The sequence below is a fragment of the Lithobates pipiens genome, unplaced genomic scaffold (assembly GCF_037356315.1).
Source record: "Lithobates pipiens isolate NorthernLeopardFrog02 unplaced genomic scaffold, aLitPip1_a1.2 Scaffold_23, whole genome shotgun sequence".
Classification (NCBI taxonomy): domain Eukaryota; kingdom Metazoa; phylum Chordata; class Amphibia; order Anura; family Ranidae; genus Lithobates; species Lithobates pipiens.
In genome coordinates, this window is record NW_027507785.1 from 295,267,676 (window position 1) to 295,295,295 (window position 27,620).

The window sequence follows — 27,620 nt, forward strand, 5'->3', positions numbered from 1 at the left end:
CAGCAGTTGGGTAGTGTATATTGTGCTGGAGGCACACAACACCCACTAATTCCTGCAGATGCCTTTATTATAGAACACCAGAGATAAAGGGGTATACTGTAATGGAGTCACACAACACCCACTAAGCCCTGCAGATAGCTCTATTAGAGAACAGCAATACAGGGTAGATACAGGTGTATATTGTGCTGGAGGCACACAACACCCACTAACTCCTGCAGATGCCTTTATTATAGAACACCAGAGATAAAGGGGTATACTGTAATGGAGTCACACAACACCCACTAAGCCCTGCAGATGGCTCTATTAGAGAACAGCAATAAAGGGTAGATACAGGTGTATATTGTGCTGGAGGCACAAAACACCCACTAACTCCTGCAGATGCCTTTATTATAGAACACCAGAGATAAAGGGGTATATACACATGTATACTGTGCTGTGCTGGAGGCACACACAACTTCCAATAACTCCTGCAGATGGAAAGTGGGCTCAAATAGAGAAGAGCTATGTAGGTGGATATAACGGTGTGTACTGGGTACAGAGCATGCAGACAGCACGCACAAGCTCCTAACACTACTGACTGCAAGCTCTATTATAAAAGATAGATCACTAGCTATATAGGTGAGGTGAATATAGCGGTGTATACTGCGGTCAGGGCACGCAGACAACAACCACTACAGAAGAGCAAGATCGAAAATCGGCCGATAACGATCGGTGTATACTGTGTTGAAGGTACACAGAACACCCACTAACTGCTTCAGACGCCAACACACTACACAAGGCCGCCGCGCTGGTGGCCTTATATAGTGTGGGGCGTGTACTACACAGCCTGATGACGCAGTGCATTGTGGGCCATGAGCGCCACACGAATTTGGCGCGAAGGGCCCATAACGTTCGGAATTCGCCGAACGGGCGAACAGCCGATGTTCGAGTCGAACGTATGTTCGACTCGAACACGAAGCTCATCCCTAGTCAACACTTGTCAAAGTGTTACTAAACCCAGGACCCTGAATTCACTATATCTGGTCACCCACAGTACACAGAACATAGAAATGCAATTATTATAATAAATATAAACTGCTATATACCTTTTCTCATCAGCAGTATATAGCAGTCTTGTGACTTTTATCAGTGTTTGTAGGAGTTTCCATTCTACTTTGACTGTGTTATGAGGCTGCAGGACCCCTCAGCCTCTGTCTGGACAGTGCTGCAGTGCTGATTACCAGGGCCGCTGATAAGGCAGTACAGCGAGCCCTCCTGTACTGGGCCCAGACGCCATCAGTTCAAAAGGGGGGCCCGGGCACTTTCTGAGCAGGTGGTCTGGCTATACTGTCTTATTGCAGACACTGATCCTCTTCTGCCTCCCCTTACAGTGCTGCCAGCTTCTCTCTTCTTACTCCCTCTGGCTGCACTGCGCGGTGGGGGGGGGGGGGGGCATGGTTGGTTCTAGCACATCGACCCCTTCAATCTGCTGCAGGGCCATCTTTAATATTGATTGGACCCTGGGCAAAACATTTCTTGGGGCCCCCTCCTCCCCCCCCCATGCAGTTTTGCTCTCCACCTCCTCTGAGACATGCAATAAATAGCAGCTAGACTCAAAGTCAGCTAGACTCAAAATCACTGAATCAGATCAGGCAGCTATTGCGATTGGTTGCCAGCAATTACATTGTATCATTACGGCTCACTGACTGGTTGCTAGAGGTTACAGCACAGATTACAGCTCACTGGTTAGTTGTTAGAGGTTACAGCACATGATTTATGCTTCTTGATTGGTTGCTAGAGATTACTGTGGACATGACCTCATGGGGTCATGATATACATATTAATGCTGCTGGCCGCCGCTATTTATATATGAATGCCGGTAATTTACATGTAAACACAGGGTCTGCAGGTGAGTCATCTGTACACAACAATAGGGCAGAGCTGGGCTGCATTAGTAGCAGTACTTCACACTGAGATATTGGGACACAGCACAGGACTAAAACCTCAAGGGGCGAGGGAATTTAAACCAGGATAGTTGGCAAGTATGAGGCAGCTGCTTTGAACCCCACAACGACAGGGCTCAGGGCAGCTGCTCCTTTTGCCCTGCCTTAAAAACGGCCCTGATCTGCTGTCCGGGGCCCCCTCTGTGTGCATCCTCCTCTCCTGCTGGCAGCTGCTGTGGACACACAATTTTATGTTTCAGGATGAAGAGCGGGGGAAGGAGTCGGTAAATATGTAATTTACTGGTCCCTTCCATTCCTGAATGAACACAGTGAGCGATTAGTACCAGTCACTCCTGTGTCCATTTGTCACTGAAATATAGTTTACTATGCTTCCGTTTGTGAATGATCAGGAAGCCTCAGACGCTTCCTATTCATTCATCTTTGCAGCTGAGGCTCCAGAGAAAGGACTGATAAATCCACACCTCCCAACATTTTGAGATGGGAATGAGGGACATCTACTATCAAACGTATGTAGGCATAGGACACACCCCCTGACACACACCCTTAAAGGAGTATTAACCCCAAAAAAGTTAATTAAATCCACAAGGACTTTTTTTTTGCCACGCTTATTCCTTTATATTGGCTTTAACATTTGCAAATGCAGCAATTTTGAATTTAGATGAAAGGTTTAGCACTGGGAAACACTTTTTAGACCAAAATGAGGGAAAAATGAGGGGGAAAGAGGGACAGAGGGACATTGCCCCAAATCAGGGACAGTCCTGTAAATCTATCAATCTGTCACTTTTGGCCTAGGGAAGAGGTCCCTGTCAGGTTGGCTGCATGGGGCCCGTGTTTTCTAACAGCAGCCCTACTGATCACATGCACCCTCCCAAAAGAAAAAACTCTCTACCAGTACACACCAAACTGAGCATGTGCAGAGCGCCCCCAAGGCTCTGTTCTATTAGGAGATGGATTGGGGACAGTGGAAGAAGGGGAGGATCAGAGAAAACAGGACCTTTTTACAAAATGCAGAGGATTAACCCCTTAGGTTCCACAGTGAGTATAACAAGCATGTACAGACTGCATATACAGACTGATTTTTACTGTTGTGGGTTTAGTAACACTTTAATTGAACAAGCTGAAGTTAGAAGCTGCTTGGTTTCTATGCAGAGCTGCACCAGATTCTGAGCGCTCCAGTTTTAGTAAATCTCCCTCATTGAGCGTCTTTATCGGAGTCCAACGGCAATCCTTCTTATTCATTTCTTTAAAATTTGTTATGTTTGGGAATCTGCCACAAAAACAGTCTTCTATTTTAAAACTATTATTTTTCGTTGCTCAAGACGCAGGATGGCGATTAAATTCTAACTACCCGAAACTAATATGCAAATATGAACAGCATGGAACATTGTAGCAATGAAATTTTATTGCAACCGGTATTGCTAACTGGATCCAATTCAGCTGGGACATATTTTGGCCTTCCTACCCGTTGTGGCTTCTCGTAATAAAGTTCGGGTGGGGAAAATCCTGTCTGCTGTCTGTGACCTTAGACTGTATAACAATGCCTTATGCCTTATGCTTACCAACCGCATCAATATGATTCCAGCGGTGGCAGGAGGCCGATGACAAAGCCCAAGTCCTTGAAAATGAAACAAAGAAATCATAACGGTATAGTGCCATCTGCATTCCCCATCCAAAGAAATTGTTATTTTATACAGTATGCAATCAGCTGAAGGACCCCCGTCCATTATTAATGAGATGTGCTGTTATTTGGCTTGTGCTGTGTATGGTCAACGACGCACATGAGCAAAAAAAAAAAAAAAAGTATACACAGTATCTCACAAAAGTGAGTACACCCCTCACATTTTTGTAAATATTTTATTCTATCTTTTCATGTGACAACACTGAAGAAATGACACTTTGCTACAATATAAAGTAGTGAGTGTACAGCTTGTATAACAGTGTAAATTTGCTGTCCCCTCAAAAAAACTCAACACACAGCCATTAATGTCTAAACCGCTGGCAACAAAAGTGAGTACACCCTTAGGGTCCTTTCACACGGGGCGGATCAGTGCTGATCGGCCCCGTGGATATCCGCTTGCTCAGCAGGGATCGCCGGAGCGATCTCCGCTGAGCAGGAAGATGACAGGTCTGTCTCTGCACACTGCTCAGGGACGGACCTGTCACAGCGCCGCTCTCCCCTATGGGAGATCGGGTGACGACGGACCACAGTGTCCGTCGTCACCCGATCCGATCCGATGACGGATGAGAAAAATAGCTTTTTCCTCCGTCACACTTTTTCGGATCGGAGCGGGTCGGATGTCAGCGGACATGTCACCGCTGACATCCGATGCTCCATAGACCTCGGATTGTGTATATAAGATGATTTATTTTTTTCTTTAATTGGCTAAACTAGATGGACATCTTTTTTCAGCCTGACTAGCTATGTAACTATGCATATCATAGCATGTCTGTTCTACAATAAATAGCTTTTAGGTTTGGTGCAGCGTGGCGTGGCGGCAATATTTCACACAGTCAGGTGCAGAGAAAACTTGTATTGAACGAATGCAGCAACAGTTCACCACAAACTCAGTGGGAAGATTGCCCAACTGGGTACACTCATGGTTTCCAGCAACTTGAAGAGAACAGGTTTCAGCTTGACTGAGAGCATCTGTTAAGAGGGGAAGAATGTGGCCTGGCCATCTTGTGCCCAAGTGGGAAGATGTCCAAAGGAGTTGCAACCATTTGCTTTCCCTCCTCGTCAGGAACCTTTTCCTACCACTAGTACTGTATCTAACAAATGGGATAGCTTACCCTGTGCTACCGACTCACATAAAGCCCACCAAATCCTGGACCCAGGACCTTAAATAGGCTCTGCCTGACCCAAGATGGCTGCAAGAGTCACATGTGGGGACAGCATCCAACCAGATAGTTTCCCCAGTGACCCAGGAAACCATAGAGGACCTATGCTCCTGGGGTTAACCTCTTCCTTTCGGACCTAGAAATAAGACTTGCTTCAAATTTGGACTCGGCTTTTACCAGAAAATCAGTTCGTCTGTGTTCTAGTTCGATGGACTAAAACCGACGTTAGGGCAGCTATTGGCTACTGGCTATGAACTTCCTTATTCTACGTCATCATGTTTGAATCCATCTGACTTTTGGAGTGATCGTGTGTGGCCAAGTCTGTTCGTTTGAAAATGCCGTCGAAAAGTCCGGTCGTGTGTACGCGGCATTGGGCCACCACTTTGGTAGAACCATCGGTTAGTTACTCTTGTTAGACCAGATACTATGTTAGTAGTTATCTCATGAATGTTTGTAGGCTCCAAACCACGCAGCTTTATCCTGCTTACTATCTCATATTATGTCTTTTACTTTGTTGCCTTTGCTGGCAGACTACTGCAAAGGCAACAAATGTTATACTTTTATATGAAAATTGAACAAATAAATATAAAAAAAAAAAGAAAGCTAAATATCATTGTGCTAAGGTTTCCATCTACTTCAAAGGCTAAATTACTGAACAAAGCTATTTTATCTCCAGCCTGTGTTCTTGTCAAATAAAACAGCAAATTCCGGGAGAAATTTCTATTATTTTTAGATTCTCGTGAACCGGACTGGGCACTTGAAGTGAATGCAGGCTAGATTGTACATTACTCCTTTAGTATATCAGCCCTGAAAAGAGAACCTTGAAAATGATTTCTTTCAATTTCACTCCATGATCTAATTTGACAAGTGGAATAAGTCTGAATCAGATATTGTGCAAATAAAAAAAGGGAATAAGTGTAAGCCAATTTTCTTTTTCATTATTAGACTGCTAATATAATTGCTGAGTTTAGACATATTCAGTAGAACTATCCATCTTTGACAAAATGTTGAAATGCACCTAATCTCCCGGTCCCATTATACCGATCTTTACATTCACACTTTATTCAGGAAGATTAGTATAGAGAGGAATCTTCTTTCAGTTCAAGTTCATTTTGGTGGCTGGGAAAAGAGGATGACGGATTGTTCTGGATACTAGGTCACACAATGGCGCGTCCGCAAAGTTTTTGCACGCGGGGATGTGCGCTAACAAGTAAGGTCATTTTTCAAGGAGACCAGCCTTACCTATGACTTAGAGCGGGGCCTCCAAATTACAGCCCGACAGCAACATCCAGCTCGCTGCAAGGTTCTATCCGGCTGGCTGGCAGGGGATTCGCCAGTCTATGTATCATAATAGTAGATCAGCACATTCACTACCAGCCAACCTCAATCCTTAGTTACATAGTTAGTCTAGTTGAAAAAAGACACAAGTCCATCTAGTTCAACCAATAAAAGGGGAACAAAAAAACCCATACAATCCTCCCCCAGTCTCCAGCATAGGTTTCCCCTGTTCCCTCCAGCCTGGCTGGTTGCTAGGGCTGGCATGGTTCTAGCAACCAATGACTTTCCAGCCCCCAGAATTTCTCCCTGGTACTCTGCGCCCTGAAAGTTAAGGGGGGTCTCTGTGGGGCATACATGGATGTAAGGGCAGAATTTGTTGGGCCCTCCTGGATGTAAGTGAAGACTCTGATGGGCACTTCTAGATGTAAGGGGCAACTCTGATGGGCACCTTTGTATGTAATGAGGGCTCTGGTGGGCATTTTCGGATGTAAAGGGGACCCTGATGGGCACTTCTGCATGTAAGGGGGCTTTGATTGGAACTCCTGAATGTAAGGGGGCTCTGATGGGCACTCCTGAATGTAAGGGGGCTTTGCTGAGCAGTCCTGGATATAAGGGAGGCTCTGATGGATACTCTTGAATGTTAGGAGGGGAGGGTTCTGAAGCACACTTCTAGATGTAAGGGACAACTCTGATGGACACCCTTGTTTTTAAGGGGGGCTCTGATGGGAATTCTTGGATGTAAGGGGGGACCTGATGGGCACACATGGATGTAAAGGCAGACACTGCTGGGTACTTCTAGATGTAAGGGGCAATTCTACAGGGGCACTTTTTATGTAAGCAGGGGGCTCTGATGGGCATTCTTAGATATAAGGGAGATCCTGATGGTCACTCCTGGATTTATGGGAGGGGGCTTTGATGGGCCCTTCTTAGATGTAAGGGGATCCCAATGAGCAGTCCTGAATATAAGGGGGACTCTAACTGGCACTCCTAAATGTAAGGGTGTGGGACTCTGAAGAGCACTTTTGGATAAAGGGAGACTCTGATGGGCACTCCTATATGTAAAGGGGGACTGTGATGGACACTCCTGGATATAAGGGGGGCTCTGATGGGCACTCCTGGATATAAGGGGGACTCTGATGGACACTCCTGTATGTAAAGGGGGACTCTGATGGACACTCCTGGATATAAGGGGGACTCTGATGGGCACTCCTGGATATAAGGGGGACTCTGATGGGCATTCTTGGATGTAAGGGGGAGAGGGGGTGGTTCTGATGGACACTAGTGTATGTAAGGAGGGACTCTTTATTAAACTGTTCTGCTTTCTTTCGGCTTTGATTATTTGTAAAATATATGATGTGACCCGCATGCTGAAAAGTTTGGAGACCCCTGACTTAGAGTATAGGGCAGATATTTTTATATTTTAAGCTCCATGAGCCCTCCTATTCCTTGTGTATTGAACTGTATTGTAATTGTACTGCCCTCCCAACAATGTAAAGCACTACATTAACTGTTTCGCTATATAAATCCTGTATATTGAAAATAATAATATAAGGGCAGATACTGAGCTGTGTATTAGAGCTCATTCACACCCAGTGCTTTGAGCTGCATTTATCAGAATTGATTTGATCAATTCAGGCGTAATGTAAAGACACATACACACAATTAGACTTAGTGATTAGCACTTCCGCCTTAAAGCGGAGGTCCACCCTAAAGTGGACCTTCCGCTCATCGGAACCCTCCCCCCCTCCGGTGCCACAATCGGCACCTTTCAGGGGGAGGGGGGTGCAGTTACCTGGATAATCCAGGTAACTGCACCCACTTCCGGGATAGCTCTCTGCGGAAAGGGGCGTAACTTACGCCCCTTTCCACAAGTGCCCGCCCCTTCCCGCAAGTGCCCCGCTGCCTGCTGGGAAACACACAGATCCCAGAGGCAGCGGGGAGCGTCCTTATTGCGTAACGCGATTTGCGCATGCGCAGTAGGGAACCGGGAAATGAAGCCGAAAGGCTCCATTTCCTGATTCCCATACCCAAGATGGCTTCGGCAGGACCCGACAGGCGACCTAGAGATCGGCTTCGGGTGCCGACATCGCGGGCGCGCTGGACAGGTAAGTGTCACTATTTTAAAAGTCAGCAGCTGCAGTATTTGTAGCTGCTGGCTTTTAAAAAAAAAAAAAACGCGGAGTCCCGGTGGACTCCCGCTTTAAGGTACCCAGTTCAAATCCCAGTCAGGACACTATCTGCATGGAGTTTGCATGTTCTCCGTGTGCCGGCATGGACTTCCCCTGGATGCTCATGTTTCCTACACACTGCTTGTAGGTTAATTGGTCCCTGTACAAATTGCCCCTAGTGTGTGTGTGTGTGTGTGTGTGTGTGTGTGTGTGTGTGCAACTGAGATAGGAATCATAGAAATGATAGAATGTAAGCTCCTTGAGTGTAGGGACTGATGTGAATGCATTTCAACCCACCAGATGTCAACGTTCTGTAGTGCGTAAAGGTAAATGAAATGTAACAAGTAAAAAAATAAAAATAAAAATTAAACAGAGCGATCAGTTGTAACAACCCATCCCACCCGCGTTTACAATGCACACAGCTTTATATGGAGCATAACATGTGCAGACTGGTGTGAAGGAGATTTAGGCAAAGTTGTGTGCTTTCCTAGAGCTCCACTGTAAGGAAGGGAAGTAAAAAGTGTATCTAAACCCAAGAACAGAAAATGTACCAAATTACCGATTTTTAGATGTGATATCTGAATCAGTTATCTTTCTTCAGGCATTTCCCCTTTATTTTCACCTTGAGATTCTGCCAGTGACACACTCTCTCAAAATACTATGGAGTCCACTCTAGGACAAAAAGTGTGTTAGAACTACAGGACACCTCCCCCTTTTCTCCAAACAATTGGGGGAGAGGAGGTCTGTAGTCAACAGAGAGAACTGGGAACAATGTAACGGATAACAGTGCAGGGAGAGAGCAAAGGAAATGTTTAGCTGGAAAGTTCTCCAGCAGTATTAACAGGTAAGTTTTGCACTCACATCCCCTCCCTCTCTCTCTTCTTCCATAACATATTCCATTCTTCCATAACTCTGCAATTGATAAGGCAGGGATGACAGGAATGTTGTTTTGCACTTAGTAAATAGTTATAGCAAAACACTTTTAAATGTATATTTAGAGAAAATTGAGTACTGTCCGTGATCCTTTTTTTATTTGCACTAACATATCATTTTTCATGGACGAGTTTTCGGGGTACTGCTTGGACCTTGAAGAAGGGGACACACCCCGAAAGCTCGTCCATGAAAAATGATATGTTAGTGCAAATAAAAAAAGTATCACGGACAGTACTCAATTTTATCTGTCACAATTGCACTAATATGGCTACAATCACCTCTAAATGTATATATAAAATAGTAACTATAGGCAAAACTTTATTTTCCATCTTGGATTGAGGGAGGGAGAGTTATTGTAGTACCCTCTCAGACGGGTTGTCAGGCTGGTTAGGTAAATTAAGCTTTTTTATGGCTTTCCTGTAATCAGTGGAGCAGCTTGTGATTGCTTTGGGCTGTTCTGGGCTCCACTGGTTGCAGGTTTGATTCTAAAAAAAAATAAAAAAAGTAAATGGGGAATTGTCCCCCAAAGTGTGGTTTTCTAGGCAGCAACAAATTAGAAAAAAAAATATATCAATATTTAAAAATAGAAAAAGCTTTAATAGGACATATAAGTATCAGAAATGACAATAGTAGTAAATTATGATCCAGGAGGTAACAGCAAAACAGCATATATAAAACTAAACACAGTGTTGGAGATATCAAAGTGCTAAGATGACGTAGTTTGAACGAAAACTAACGCGTTTCGACCCCAACGGGTCATCTTCAGAGGATTAAGTGCTGTAAAGAAGTTTATAATTATTAAAATATATCATTATCATCACTTAGACAGTAATGATACAACATCTTACTCTTTTACATATAGTTACCAATCACATATGTTTAGCAGTTTATCCTGAATTTAAAATCCTCTCAAATTTTCCACCACAGCAGTCCCAGTGCAGGTCCCCGGTTGGCCGGCGCACCACGGATAAGGACAGAGGCGCCACTGTGAAACTTGCGAGGAGTTACATGTATGGGGAGTCCCCCAAAGCCAAAATGTGGGGCGTGAGAGCAAGCAAGCCGCACCTGCAATTTGGGCTTCAGATGGTAGCATCGTCAGTGAATTCCATAAGCACAGATTGAAAATGATAATAATAATGATTGTCTTTTGTTCTGCAGGTTTGATTCTTTCCCCCTGCCTTCTGGCGGGTTCAAGAATGTAGTGGGTTGGGAAAGGCATATCGCAACCAGAATATTTATGTTGTCTCAGCCATGGTGCACAGAAGGTGGCTGGGGAGTGCAGAGGCGTAGCTTGAAGCTTGTAGGTCCCAATGCAAAAGTTGACCTGGGCCCCCCCACACTACTTCCAATGGTACAGAGAATCCCAGCTGGTGACTAGTCATACCTCACCAGTAACATTGGTGCCATCGTGGCTACAGGACACTCTCCTGCTCGCTGAGCTCGGTTACCATTCCATGTTGCCAGCATACAGCACAGACACTTCCCCATCCTGGGCGGTTCTCACCTCCTGCTCCTCTTTATTCAGGAATGGCTCACAGCTTCTAGCCAGCCAATGAGAAGAGGGGAATGGACTGTGGAAGGCAAAGTGGAAGCCCAGTAGTGGAGCTTGGCTGTGGAGCCCTAGGGCAGATTGGAGCTGGACTTTGTGGAGGATATGATAATATGACAGGGAGGCTGCAGGGGCCCCCTGGAGTTAGGGGTGGGGTTGCGATTGTGACCCCTGCAACCCCTTATGCTACACCCATGGGGGAGGGGTGGATATATACTATGGGGTCTGGAGCTGCCTGTTTTTTGTCCAGGAGGAGAAGTTCCCAGCCTGAAGGGCTGTTGCCCAGCTCAAGTTCTTCACATGCTCATTGAGATCCCAGCTATGCTAAAGTTGGGGGGAGGAGATGTTTGCAGAAAGTCTCTGGAACTCATCGAGGGATTTCACTGAGGACCTGATCTGGAGAGTTCACTACAGGAATGTCTGGCTGATTTTTGAGGGAGGCGTCCAAGTATCTGGGGACATTGTGAGTACAGATCTGAATGTAGGATCCTGGTGAATGTTGCTACTGCTATCCATTGTGTATTGGTACTAGTGCTTTCCTGCCCTAGCTGAGAAATCTCTGATGGTGTCTCCATGCTGTCCATTTTATGAGCCATTACTAAAGGAACGAGGAGTAGTGACAGGGTGAAGCATGTCCTCTTGTTACCCGTTTATTACTAATGGAGTATCCCACGGTCCTAAGTTTGTTTAGCAATAATTATCAAAAAAAGCCAAAAAAGTCTGTTCATTGAGCCAGAAGAGTGACTGTTGCTGTGTGCCTGGAGGCTGTTGCACTAATCTGGGAAAGGAACTAGGCTGCTCTCTATGAAACAGGACAACCTGAAAGGAGTACTAAAGTCACATTCATTACTTTAAATATTAATAACGAGCATTAATCACTGTTACAAAACATTGTATTATTATTGTTTTTTTTTTTTACTTTGAAAATGTTTGCATGTCCTCAGTCCATCCCTGTTGCTGCAGCTGCTGTTTGTTGGCTCTTCATAACAGCCAGCAGGGGGGGGGGGGGTTATACATCAACTCACTGCTGTTTGCAAAAGTGAAAGAACACATCCCTGGGCATCCTTAAGATGTGCATGTTCCAGAAAGGGAACTAGAAATTGAATCATATAGATTTAGCTAATGCAGTCTGCACATCAGTTGCTTCACTACATTCTATCAGACCTACTTCTGGAACAATAATCAAGTAACTGATCAGTGAAGCACCATACCTCCCAACATTCTTAGATAGGAACGATTGACACCTATTAGCAAAGGTATGTAGGCACAGGACACATACCCTGCTATGCCCCCTTATAGGAGAATTAAACAAAAAAAAGATTTATTAAACCCACAAGTGCTTTTTTTTTTTTAACAGTACTATTTCTTTATACTGGCTTTTGAAATTGACAAATGCAGCAATTTAGAAATTCGATGAAAGGTTTAACACTAGGAAACACTTTTTGAAAGAAAAATAGGGCATTTTATATAGATCAGACCAAAATGAGGGACAAATGAGGAGGAAAAAGGGACAGAGGGACTTTGTTCCAAATCAGGGACAGTCCCTCAGGGACATTTGAGGAGCTAGCTAGCAGCACAGCGAAAGTCTGAATCATCCAGTAACCAGAAGGGTGGATCATGCTCATTTAAAGGGTTGCTGGAGATGTGTTCTTTCACTGCGCACTCTTGGTGCTTCCCGAATGAGTGGTTATAAAGGGAGGTATTGAGAGAATGGAATAAATTGTAGACACAAGTGTAAAGGAATGGCATGCATTTTTAGAATGGTTCTGAGGTATTTATGGGGACTAAATGCACACAAAATTTTAATGAAACAGGATAAAACAATTGAGAATTGAAACTTGAAATATACAGTATACTGTAAGTACTTTTTTTTTTTACTTGCCATGAAGCAACAGCAATCTTATAAAGGATTTTTTTTGGCAGTGCTATCATCTAAACCTCCTAGAATGTCAAAAAGGTCACCAGGAATAATTTTAGCTGTATCAGAGTTCAAAAAGAACACAGAATTCGTATATCAGCAAAATCCTGAATACATACCTGAAGAAGGAGGAGCTTTTTGAGTCTCTGAAATGCGTTAAAATTTTTATGTTAACCTGTCTGTTGTGAATATTTACAGATTTTGGACTCTAAAGCCTCGTACACACAATCAAATTTTCCACAGATAAAGCGTCTGACTTTTGTGCGAAGGGCATTGGCCAGGAACTTGTCTTGCATACAAATGGCACACAATTGCCGGCCAACAAACACGAACGTATTGACGTACTATGTGGTTTTTCTTCTCTTTAGCGCTACCCTTTGGGCACCTTCTGCTAATGTTGTGTTTGGTGAGCATTGATTCCAAGCATGCGTGTTTGTACTTTAGACTTTGCTCTGATGGACTTGTGTACACACGCTTGGAAAATCAGACAACAGACTGTTGTCTGCGGAAAATTTATAAACCTGCCATTCAACATTTGTACATGGAAAGTTGGCCAACAATTGTCTGATGGAGCGTACAAACAGTCTGATTTTCCGCCAACACCCTGTCATCACACAATTCCCGGTGGAGAATCCAATCGTGTGTACGAGGCTTTAGGCCATTTGTTTGGTGCTTTCATTAGTTCTACAACAGTAGAAGCCTGACAATTTTTATTTAATTTTTTTCCATTCTATTAAAAAAGTTTTTTGTTTTTTTTAAGGACTTTATTACTAATAAAATACATCAACATTTCCATTAAAATACATTTTGAATACATATGGAAATAATAAACAAATGGAAAAAAATAGAGACAAAAAATATTCAAGTACAGCAAAAATTTGATGGATGGGCCAGCGGAAGGAAGACCGGACAGATGGGTGAACAAACGAACACCAACTGATTGTTGGATGAATTTCCTTATGACAAAACGATAGGAAACCAAGCAGGCACAGTCATCTATAAAATCCAGGGGAGTAGATTTTAAGAACACTTTAGGGAAAGTCTTACTTGCCAAAGTAACATAACACTCTCAGAACTTCTTGCTAAGCCCACATCATCATGTTAAGTGTACAGCACAGCTTGATGGTTCACAGAATGCCAGAAATAAATTATTTAACATTTACAGATTCAAATGCATTTTACAAATGTTAAAATGAAGAATTAGTCCAATAAAAACATTGGTTTACTGCTCACTGTACTCAGGCTTCATAAAGCATTTTCACCGTTGTCATCTGTGCCAGATTTATGAACAAAGACCACTTGGAACATCTCCACTGCTCCGGCCTCGGAGGGGTCATCGAGATAGTCAGCAAGGGGCCACCTACAAACCAAGATGCATGTATGAATGCCTGTCTAATCCTTCCCTGTGGCCTCGTTTGAAGGCAAGCCAGAACCATGGTCCATTTCCCAAAAGCTCCAGCAGGTTACTGGATGCCGTCACAGTACCGGCTTCTTAGAAGGAGCACATTTTAATGAGTCTTCCTTACCCAGTGCTGGGAAAGTCATTGCTTCTGTCTACAAGGTTTTTTTTAATTCTGTAATCAGTGCTGACACCGAAAATTACGGCACATCACTCACATCAAATGTCACTACTCATCACTGACTACCAATACTCATCATTGGCTACCAATACTCATCCCTGATTACAAGTATTCATTGCTGACACCGATTACCAATACTTGTAATTGACTACTGACATGCATCACTGACTACCAATACTTCTCACTGACTTAGGGTACTCATCACAGACACCCAGGGCTGCTGTTAAAAATCATTGGGCCTGTACAACCTTTCTGATGCCCCCCCCCCCCCCCAACCTCCCAGGGTGCTGCGGAACATCACCTTTGACTTTATCTGCCTTTGCGCAGAAAATGTAAAAAAAAGTCCCTCTTCTGCTCCCACCTCCTGGACCCCTTTGTTGAACTGATGGGGCCCAGGGAAATGTAATTTAAGCCCTTGTAAGCAAGTAGGGTTGGGGGTTTGGTCTAGTAAATTCCATTTATTCATTTAGGCAGTATTGAACAAAAAAGCTGCCCCTGGCCCCCCTGTTTAGCTGACGAGGCCTGGGCCCAGTACAACAAGATCAGTTGTACTCCCTTATCAGCAGCCATGCCAACACTGATTACCAATACTTGTCATTGTTACTGACTACTGACTTCATCAGTGACTACAAATACTCACCACTGACTACTAATACTCATCGCTGACTTAGATTACTCATTACCGACACCGATTACCAATACTTGTCACAGTCACTGACTACTGACACTCATCATTGACTACCAATACTCCTCACTGACTACCAATGCTCATCACTGACTACAAGTACCAAGTACTCATTTCTGACACAGATTGCCAATACTTGTCATTGTCACTGACTACTGACCTGCATCACTGACTACTAATACTCATCACTGACACTGATTACCGATACTTGTCACTGTTACTGACTACTGACACTCATCATTGACTACCAATACTCCTCGCTGACTACCAATGCTCATCACTGACTACAAGTACCAAGTACTCATTTCTGACACAGATTGCCAATACTTGTCATTGTCACTGACTACTGACCTGCATCACTGACTACTAATACTCATCACTGACACTGATTACCGATACTTGTCACTGTTACTGACTACTGACACTCATCACTGACTACCACTATTCATCACTGATTACTAATACTCATCACTGACTAATGGTACTCATCACTGACAATGACTACCAATACCCACCATAGACTATGAGCAATCATCACTGACACTGATTACGAGTTCTTATCACTGACTACGAGTACTCATCACTTACACCGATTACCAATACTTGTCACTGACTACTGACACTCAGCACTGACTACTAATACTCATCACTGGCTACTAAAACTCTTCATTGACTACTGATACTGATTACCAATACATGCCATTGTCACTGACCACTGACACTTATCACTGACTAAAGTGAAAAATTTGTTGCGCTAAAAAGCAAAATCAATCTATATAAAACAAAAATAGCTGCTAACACAAATATTGCTGGAAACAATATATAAAGATATATGGACAATGATATAGCGCTCTATTCAAAACAAACATAATATATAAAAAAGTTCATAAACAAAAATATAGTGAATGGCTTCAAAATACAATATCCTCAGATATGGTGATCACATCCAAAGGCAGAAGAAGGAATAGTCATAATCCATTTCATACGCAGAGGAGGAGGGGAACCGTCACCAACACCCAAAAACACTGACTCTTACCATAAATATGTAGATAAAAACGCATGTAGTAAATCACCAAGGGGGAGGCAGTTTTCTATGCTGATTTCCCTTCGTCTACAGAAGCGCAATCATCTCAATGGGAGTCGTCCAAATGGGAAAAGAGGATTCCTATTTCTGTTTAGTAGGCACTTCACTTCCTAGGAACTGCTTAAATCTCCAGACCAACAATCCTCCCAAAAACCATAGAAAACATAAAACAAAGTGGCCTCATTGCGCAGTTTTACTGATAAACCAATAATCTTTTTATTCTCTAAAACCGTAGTTGAACTCACATTTAAGATGAGATATACAGGCATCAAATAACAATCGGCTACAGATGGAAAGAACGAATGAAGACCACTCCTGTGCTCCTTCTGATGTCACCAGGTCCCAAAATACGCCCAATTTTGGGACCTGGTGACATCAGAAGGAGCACAGGAGTGGTCTTCATTCGTTCTTATCACTGACTACCAATATTTCATCACTGACTACTAATACTCATAACTGACACAGATTACCAATACTTGTCACAGTTACTGACTACTGACACTCATCACTGACTACTGGTGCTCATCACTGACACTGACTGCCTGTTCTTGTTATTGTCACTGACCACTGACATCACTGACTACCAGTACTCATCACTGACTACTAATACTTATCACTGATACCGATTACCAATACTTGTCACAGTTACTGACTACTGACACTCATCACTGACACTGACTACCAGTTCTTGTCACTGTCACTGACACTCATCACTGACTACTAGTACTCATCACTGACTACTAAAACTCTTCATCGACTACTGGTACTCATCACTGACACTGGTTACTAGGACTCATCATTGACTACCAGTGCCCATTACTGATACTGATTACCAATACTTGTCCTTGTTACTGACCACTGACACTCTCACTGACTAGCAATACTCATCACTGTCCCCTAACAGTCATCACTAATTCAACCCCATATTCCCATCAGACTTTATAGGTTTCACACGGAGATAGTTATACATAAAATCCCTTTATTTTTTCTAATTTACTGTATAAGATCCATAACATCATAAAAAGGATGCAGATTGAAACATCACACAAATGGTTCTGCTATGTAGCATATTGTTGTTCTATGCCTAACACCATTGCCTCATTAAATATTTATTTACATCTATAAATTGCACTTTCAAGATCATATTGTATGCAACATATTCATGGCAACTGGTGGTTGGCATCTCTTCGGTGCGTTTTGCAGATTTAAAGAAGTCCTTAACAATTGTGTAATGCCATATATATCTATATCATAGCTAGAACCACATAAAAAACTTTCCTTGGCTGGGCATAGGGGGCACTTGCAGACACAGGCTAGGAGTTTCCAACGAGTATAGTATGTATTCTCTGTGGTGGTTGAACCGCAGCTTAATACTTGAGTGCCTATGAGACTGACACATATGGCCTCATGAGACCCTCCTCTGGCTTTAACAACCCTATTTATATATCACACTGCCAAAAAATAATAGTTTGCACATTTGCGTACATGTCAATTTCCTGCCCTTACGTCCATCCACTTCAGTGCATATCATCTACTACTAGCAGCATCCAAAATTGTCCACCTATGTTGTTAAATGCAAGTTGCGTAAACCAGTCTCCAGGTCCAAAAAGTTATCCAGCTTTGTAACAAATGCCCCGAAGTGCCCCTTTGGTTATCAGTAGGAGCTTTCAAGCCCTCAGGTAATTTTGAATGCTGCTAGTAGTAGACATTATACACTGACATGGATGGATGTAAGGGCAGGAACATGGTATGTACGCAAACGTGGAAACTATCATGGCATATCCTAGAATATGATATCTAAATGGGGTTGAAGCCATAGGAGGAACTCATAGGCCACATGTGTCAGTCTCATAGGCACCCAAATAATTAAGTCGTATTGAGGTATAGTCAGGGGCGGACTGACAACTCAAGGGGCCCCCGGGCAATAGGAGATTGTGGGGCCCCAGGCAATCAGAGACTATGGGGCCACACAGTATACACAAACACACACACGTAATACAATCACACAGGTTACACATAGATGTACACACAGTATACACAGATATGTTTCTATTGGCTGAGAAGGTACTGGAGAGGTGGGGCAGCTATAATCTCAGGATTTTTAGACCAATAGGATGTTGGTAAGGGACATTTCAGAGGCAGATGTAAAAAAAACATAGATTTTTACATACTGTCCCTGGTTTTACTGAGGCTGGCAACCCTGATGGGGCCACCTAGTGGCCCGGAGCCCTCGGGCAGTGCCCGAATGGCTTAATGGTCAGTCCGCCCCTGGGTATGGTTTAACCACCATGGAGGATACATGCTATTCCTGTTGTAAACTCCTAGCCTGTGTCTGCCCCTATGCTGCCCATGGAGTGTTTTTTAAGTGCTTCTGGCTGTGATATAGATATATATGACATTAGAAAATTGTCTATGACTTCACATCTGCAAAAAAGCATCACAGTGATACCAATCCACCAGTTGCCATGATTATGTTGTTTACAGTATGATTTTGAAAGTACAATGTATAGATGTAAATAACTCGTGTCATATGGAATGAATGTATATAGCAAAACCAATAGTGTGATGTGTTAGATCTATCAGCCTGCAACCTTTTAATATGTTGTTAAGGATCTTATACAATCTTATTTCATGCATAATAGAACAAAAAAATAAAGCAATAACGTTTTTATATGTAACTATCCCAGAGTGCTAAATAATAAATAAAATAAAAGAGGTTTATTTATTTTTATTTTTTTCATAAAGCTTTATTAAGGTATTTATGTAAATACAAGTCAAATGAAGAAAAAGCAATGCACAATAGAGGTACACCAGTAGTAGGACAGCTAATGGAGTTATAGGCAAGCATCAATGCTTTAACAGAACATATTAATACAATTATGCACACTATAAGTAAGAAGAAACAATAAAAGTTGTTGGTAATGCAATTTCCACACATGTCAATGGTGAGGCGCAAGAGGAAGGACAATTATCCAAAGATGGTCTGATTGACATAAATTGGGGTTCCCCGGTAAATGTAAATTGTTGGGGAGATATAATTGTATAGAGGTGGTAGGTCTAAGGTAGAGGACCAGGGCCCCTGAGGCCAGTAAGCCAGTTGTTCCAGTTGGTTAGGAATTTCGCCATTTGAAGGTGTGCTCTAGCGAAAATGTACTCTAGATGGAAGTGTGTGTTTAGGATTGTGATAACGTCAGTGCTTTAAGGTGGGTTGGGACATTTCCATGTTCTGGCAACAGCTAAACGTGCAGCTATAAAGATGTGGGTTACAATGGTTTGAGAGCGGGGAGGCCACAGGGAAGATTCCATGCCAAGTAGAACCATATGAGGAGTAGGGCTAAATAGAACATTAGTCATGGAGGTAACCAGAAGAGCAACACCTGCCCAGAATTTGAATAGGTTGGTCCATTGTCACCAAATGTGGAGCAGAGTTCCAGTGTTTCCGCAGTTTCTCCAGCAGAGAGGTGATTGAGAGGGATATATACGTGCCAGTTATGCAGGAGTGAAGTACCAGTTATGATTTTTTTTTTTTGCATCGACTCCCATTGGGTAATACAGTGGGATGCTTTTAGAGTGGAAGCCAGAGCCTGATGCCATTGTGAGGTAGTGAAAGTAAGGTGATTTAGTCACTCCCAATATTGCATTGAAGTGTTTTTGGTCGACGACATGGGATTTTTCAGCAGTTTGTAAAATTAATGTAATGCCTTTGGAGGTTTGGTTAGAATAATTGTAGAATTTCACAAGGTCCTAAAGTAAAGATTGATTAGTCCATCGCATATGGGAGAGCCCTGAATGTAGCTGAAGATACATGTAAAAGTTCCTAGAGTTTAGTCGATATTACTGACTGTAGTGAACAAGTTTCCAATAATGTTGAAACCTGCTGTGGTCCAAGTAGTGAGGGAGACATGCAGGATCAGCAACTCCAGGGAGGAAAGAGGCAAATGCGAATGGAGTTCCAGTTGTATCCCTTGAGATTGGTGGAGCAGCGATGTCCAGGTTCTTATTGTGGCATTAATAGTGTCGAGGAAGGAACGAGGGGGTTGAAGCTGTAAAAGTAGACCAAATCTATTATACCGACACTTGGTAGGCAATCAACAAGTAAAAAAATAAAATGCAGCAATCTATTCTATGCAAATAACCTATCTGGAGACCAGTAAAATCAGAAAAGTTTATAGTATTAAAACAAAAAATAGAACAAATTTGAACCGAAGAACTAATTCTGTAGATGTGCTTATCATCTTGTATATCTTGGGAGTGGGAATCATAAAGAAAGACCACTGCCCACTACACACAATACATTAAAGCACTATAGCATTAACTATGATTTTGCCAGGTAGGATTCCCGGGTCAGGAGAACATATGAGGTTATCCAAGTAAGCGTATGATTTCCTGCTTGTGGACCAAGGCTCATGCTGACATTGCAGTGGACCTTGTTGCTTAGGAGGAGGGATAGGTGTATTTATCAGGCCCCAATTCAGCAGGATTTTGATGCTATTCTTTGGTGAGGTGATGATGACTGTCTGATTTTGATAGGTAACAATTAATTTGACCGGGGAACCCCATTTGTAGGGAATGCAGCGTTCCTGAAGGATGGTAGTGACTTGTTGGAATTCTTTGTAGCGCCAAGCCTTGGCAGCTGAGATGTTGACAAAAAGTGAGACCCTGGTGTATGGTTCATAGAAGTGATGAGGATCTGGATGAACCGAGGATTTGGTCTTTAATGTGATAAAAGTGGATCCGAGCCAGCACGTCCCTTGGGATGTCTGTGGGCAGATATTGGGGCTTAGGGATTCTGTGTGCTTGGTCTATGGTTAAATCCATAGCAGTAAGCTAAGGCAAGAGCTTAAGGAACAGATGTTGTAAATAGGTGGTCAATTCGGCAGGCTTGACTGATTCTGGTATGCTGGTCATTTAATATTGTTCCGCCTTGACCTGTCCTCTAGGTCATTAATCCTAGCGGTCACGTGGCGGAGATCCTCCATTTGGCGTTCAAAAGCATCCATTAATTAATTGTATGCTTTGGAGTAGTCAGTCATCTGCCGATCCAGAGTATCCGTGCGCTCTTCTACCTGATCTAATCTGGTGGTAAGGCTAGATATGGAGGAGCACATTTCTCTCTGGCACTCCTTTTGCAGGGAGAGAAGCATCCCTTTTAATGTGGTTTCTGAGGCTGGTTGATCACTAGCAGGGTAGGCAGCAAGAGACTTAGAGGCACATTCTCTTCAGTGTTATGGGAGCCAGCTTGTGCCCTGTGCTGTACTACTTCTTGATTAGTGGAGCCTTGTCAGGGGAATGGGCTATCATGGCGATAGGTCCGCAGAGCTGCTGGCACCATGTTGGCTGATATGCATGGGGGTGAAAAAGTCTGTGAGGCGGCGCAGGGCTGAGGTGTTTCCCTTCCTCTCAGTCATAATGGGTGTTGCAGAGGGAGTCAATAAAATAAATATATACTACTCACAAACATAGGTAGTATAAACGCTCATGGCTCTAGGCTCTGATGAAGGACATACCTTTAAAATGCCTCAGTCAGCAGGAACCCTGGTGAGGTCCCCTCTATGCTTGAGTTTCTCTGAGAGTTTGGGAAATTCTACCACGTAGAGTGGCCCTCTGAGCGCTTATACTACCCATGTTTGTGAGAAAGTATGTATTTATTTTATTGACTCCTAATAAATGTTTGTGGGATAATGAACTTGGCCTATGCACCCTCTTGTTTTGTATTTATTTTTACAGTATTCTGAGGACAACCCAGTCCTAGAGGGCAACAAGGCTTCAAGATAATTATCCATCTTTTCAACAAAGCTATCTCCTATGGTTATCTCACTCAAGTGCAGGGAATTATTATTACAGTTTAGAGTTGGTGATTATGCCAGAGTGGTACCTGAAAAGTCCAATGGGAATATGGGTTTGAATTAATAAAAAGATACAGAAGTGGCTCTGAACAGGCCTGTATCTATAGCTATGCTAGCAATCATCACTGATGATGCCTAGTACCTCTTATCACTAATATTGATCGCCAATATTTATTGATGACTGTATGTAATATTACTCTAGTCTCTGAAGGTAAATTCTGCTGTTTATTCATATTGATTACTACTACTCCCCAAAGACACTAAATTCCACTACCCTTCACTTACCCTTAGTACACTTACTTATCATGTACAGTGACAATCGGTATTCATCAATGACATTGTCTCTCACATGCACAAATACCACAATTCATCACTGACTACCACTACTTACTACTCACACTGATTAACACTATTTATTATCTGACATTTATTATTACTTCTTATTTCTGAGAGTGAATACTATTACTCATCACTGACAGTGAATATCATTCCTTATTAGTGACTCTAACTAACATGACTTATCACTAAGTACCAGTATTCACTAGTACTGAACACCTCTAATGCTGAGTGCCGCTACTCCGCACTGATACTTAAACCATTTCTAAAGGCAGGTTTTGTATTTTAATGCATTCTCTGCATTAAGGTTAAACACTGTCCTTGTGCTGTTCCCTCCTTATACTTACCTGAGCCCGATCTTGATCCATTGATGTGCACTAGAACAGTGGCACTCTCCCTCCTCTTTGGTTCACAGACAACACCGGGAGCCATTGGCTCCTACTGCTGTCAATCACAGCCAGTGAGTAGGGTGTGGGGCCAACCCACATTCAATACCACTACTCACCACTGACACTGCCACAGTTTTGCTTATATATGTCGATTATAGATGAGCCAAACACACCCCCCCCCCCCCCCCCCCCACGGTTCGTTTCGCAGCAGAACATGCTAACAGGCAAAAAATGTATTTGAACATGCGAACACCGTTGAAGTCTATGGGACACGAACGTGAAAAATCAAAACTGCTTATATGCAAATTATTGCCATAAAAAGGAAGCCGGGTCCTGCCACAGGGGACATGCATCAATGCAATAAAAAAGTTTTAGGGAGCAGTGATTTTAATAATGCTTAAAGTGAAACAATAAATATGAAATATTACATTAACTATTGTGCCTGGGGGGTGTCCTTAGTGTGCTTGTAAAGTAGCACATTTTGTTTGTGTTTAGAACAATACCACAGCAAAATTACTAAAGGAAAAAAAAATAATTTAAAACTACTCACTGCTGTTATGTATTGTTGAGTCCCGGAAATATAGATGAAAATCATTGAAAAAACAGCATGAGTCCCCCCCTCCCAGTTCATTAGCAGGCCCTTTGGGTCTGGTATGGATATTAAGGGGAACCCTGCACATACATTTTTCTTAAAAATGGTGTGAGGGTTCCCCAGGCCCCCAGGCACTAAATACTCTGAACAGCAGTATATATACTATACGGCCTGCCATATATACTCTGCAGAAAATTTGGCCTTAGGTGTTGGTGGTACCAGAACACTGTAAGCCCTCACAGTTACTCTTGGTGATCGCAGAAACGGCTCCTGCTGTGAAATACTATATCAAAAATTGTAATTACATGCCCCTGTTAAACAGGGGTTGAAAAATTGTATGACCGGCGGAAATTACCACAGACTTTTCTGGCATGCCTCAGGAGATCCTGTAAGCCTGGGTACCTGCTCAAGAACCGCTGCACCACCAAATTTAGGATGTGCCAAACATGGGTCAAGTGTCCCTGTCGGAGGGCGGAGTTAAGGTTGGCTTCATTGTTGCATACAACCATTCCTGGCTGAAGATGGCATGGCATCAACCTCCTCTTAGCCTGCCCCTGCAGAGATGACAAAATCTCTGGCCCAGTGTGGCTCCTGTGCCCTAAGCAGACCAACTCAAGCACCACTTGCCATATTTTTGCCTGACTGCTTGCGTAGCCCCTTGAATGCTTACGGAGCACTGCTGGTTCAGGGGACAAATCTGCAGAAGAGGCCATAGAGGAAGAAAAAGAGGAGGGCTGGAGGAGAGAACTGTGGCAGAATCACCACTAACATTTTGGAGGCACGATGGCGGAACAGGCTCCAACAATACTGAACCCTGCCCTGCATCCTTCCCAGCTGTCAGCAGAGTTGCCCAGTGAGCTGTGAGGGAAAGGTAATGTCCCTACCCATGCTTGCTGGACCATGAGTCAGTGGTAATATGCACCTTACTGCTGACCGCCTTGTCCAATGAGGCCAAAACATTGCCTTCCACATGCCGGTAGAGAGCCAAAATGGACTTCCTTGAAAAGAAATGACGTTTTGGAACCTGCCACTGAGGTACAGCACATTCTACAAATTCACAAAAGGAGACAGAGCCTACCAGCTGAAAGGCAGCAGTTGCAGTGCTAGCAATTTGGCCAAGCTAGCATTTAGACGCTGAGCATGTGGATGGCCGGGACCAAATTTCTTTTTACGGTTCAGCAACTGGGGTAGGGAAATTTTCCTGCTAAAATCAGATGGTGGTGTTACGCTAGTAGATTGGTTGTGAGTACTTGGGACACCTATTGCTATACCTTCATTCCTCTCAGTGCAGGTTTTTGAGAGGACTGGAGGTATAGTGGGGTTGTAGATCCCAGATGAGGAGCAAGGAGAACGGTTGCTGATCTGGCCACGCTTGATCCGCTTAAGACATAAGTTTCAAACAGCAACGGTGTGATCTGCTGCACACTTGTAGAAAAAGGCCCACACCAAGGAACTTTTAAAAGTCAGAGGTGAGTCAGCAGCGCCCTGCACTTGTGGAACTCGTGGTGTGATGCAATAGAGTGGCTGCCCTTAAGCTGCCTCCTAGAAGACATCCTGCCTCGGAGTTGTGCCACCCCTTCCTCCTCTTCACTTCTCTCAGGCAACCAAGTACAGTCAGTGACCTCATCATCCCCTCCCTGCCTGTCACTGGAGCAAACTTGGCAGTATGCTGCAGATGGGGGAACATGACTGCCAGTTTCTTCGCCTTCTTGGGCACCCCCTCTCTCTAGGCTCACATTACTCCCTCCCTTAACCAGGGAACCAACATCAGAGCCGTCAAATCTCCACGCATCCTCCAGCAGCATGTACCCAGCAGCATGTACCCAGCAGCATGTACGATGTGGTCGAATAATTCTGGGGACTCCTCCGTGCATGATGGTGGGGCTGTGGAAGATAGATACTGTGTACACCACCAGAAAAGTAGTAGATACTGTACACACTGTATTAGATACTGTGTACACTACCTGCACTTTATTAGCAACTGTACTACGGCTGCACTGTTTTGTGTACAGAATGCACTGTAGATGTAAGCTACACTGGATGCACTGACACTGAATACGACTACTCACCATTGACAACAGGTACCACCACTCACCATTGATGCTGAATATCACTACTTATGATTGGTACTTAATGCCAATACTCACCACTGAATGCCACTACTCACCACTGAATAACACTACTCACCATTATACCGAATACCACTTCTCACCACTGACACAGAATAACACTATTCACCGCAGAAACCAAATACCACTACTCACCACTGACAATGAATACGACTACTCACCATTGACAACAGGCACCACCACTTACCATTGATGCAGAGTACTACTACTCATAATTGGTACTGAATACCACTATTCACCACTGAATGCCACTACTCACAATTGACACTGAATATCACCACTCACCACTGAATATCACTACTCACTATAGACACTGAATACCACTACTCACCACTGAGTACTACCACTCATCATTGACGCTGAATACCACTACTCACCATTGACAACAGGTACCACCACTCACCACTGATACCACTCATGATTGGCACTGAATGCCAATACTCGCCTGACTGCCTCCACTTACCATTGATGCTGAGTACCACTACTCACTACTAAATACCACTGCTCACCCATGACACTGAATACTACTTTTCACCACTAACACTGATTACTACTGAACTTCTCGAACTGAATGTGGCTTCTCATCACTGCCCCTTTATTCCCAGGCTCCCAGCGAATGCTTTTACTACTGATTGCTGAACACAAGAAGCAGCTACATTACATGACTTCTACTCCAAACGTGCACACCACTGTACAGTCTAAACCGCCATGCTAAAGCTACAGAGAGTACCTGTAACAAGATCTCCACTTCCTAAAGGGCACTTACTGTATCTACTGATCTTCTACAAAGGTTTACACACGAGATACATTTAAAGTAATGCTGACTGCTATTTTGGAAGATGGATCTATAAATGATTACGTGAAGTGTTTGCCTCTTGATTTTCAAGTACCCTTAAACTAGTAAACTGGAGGCACTAGGGAAATGCCATTTGTGTTTATGGATGTTCCACGGCAGTAGATTTGGTTGGATGAAAAGGTTAATTGGGGACAACTTGCCATCTCACAAAACAAAAGCTTAATGATGTAGCTGTAATCATGAAATGGTCCAGAATGGCTGGAAATTAATACAAATTATCTTAGAACTGTGTTGTTTTCAGAGTTAATTGTAGGTAAGGCTATCATACTTCTCATCTGTTGAATGTTATTTAAAAGAAGTAGCAGACGTACACTCCATATCACGACTTTTTCTTTTCAAGCATTTTTTTATCATTTAAAGATGAAATTTAATCTGTTTATATTTTCCCTTCTTTGTCGCCCCCATCAACATGCCAATGAAAATATTAAATTAAACCTTTCTGTTTTCATCACGTACCTTATTTTAGATCCAGTGATGCCATCACTGGATCTCTTTGCTTGTCTATGTAATACAGGCAGTTCATGGCTGGTGGGAGGCGCCAGCAGGGTGCTGCACGTTGCTTTCTGTAAGCAAGAAACCCTGGTTATAGCTCCCAATGGTCCCTGATTTTGAGGGACTGTCCCTGATTTGGAACAAAGTCCTTCTGTCCCTCTTTCCTCCTCATTTGTCCCTAATTTCGGTCTGATCTTTATTGTTGTATATAAAATGCACTATTTATTTTTCAAAAAGTGTTTCCCAGTGCTAAAACTTTCATTCAATTTCCAAATTTCTGCATTGGTAAATTTTAAAAGCCAATATAAAGGAATGATAGTGGTTAAAAAAGTACTTGTGGGTTTAACTAGTCTTTTTTTGTATAATTCTCCTTTAAGGGGGTGTGGCAGGGGGGCGTGTCCTATGCCTACATACTTTTTCTAGTAGGTGTCCCTCGTTCCCTTCTCAATAAAGCCTTGTACACGCGGTCAGATTATTGGACACATTTTCGTCATTTTTTTTTGTTTGATGCTAGTCTCAAATCGAAAGTGAAGAGGGTACTCACCATCAGAAAATTTTCTTACGACAGAATTCAACGTCAGAAGTGACGTAATTTGATTTGTTTTGTATGTGTTCTTTGATTCCTGATTATGCCTAGTCTTGCTCTTCAGATTTTTTTTATCAGAAAACCGTACTAATGAAAAGGAAATCTGACTTTGTGGTCACATCAGACAAACAATTCTAAGCCTGCACATCCAGTTTTTGTCTGCCAAAATTTGTGATTGACTGTCAAAAGCAGCATACTAACGATCAGAAAATCGACAGATCGTTTATCGGGCTAAATTTATCTTCAGATTTTCTGACCGTGTGTACGGGCCTTAAGTTGGGAGGTATGGGTAAGGCCGCATACACACGGGCGGACTGTCTGTCCAACTTAGTCCGCTGAAACGTGTTTCAGCGGACAATCCGCTCGTGTGTGGGCTTCAGCTGACTTTTTCAGCGGACAGTCTGACGGACTAAGTCTT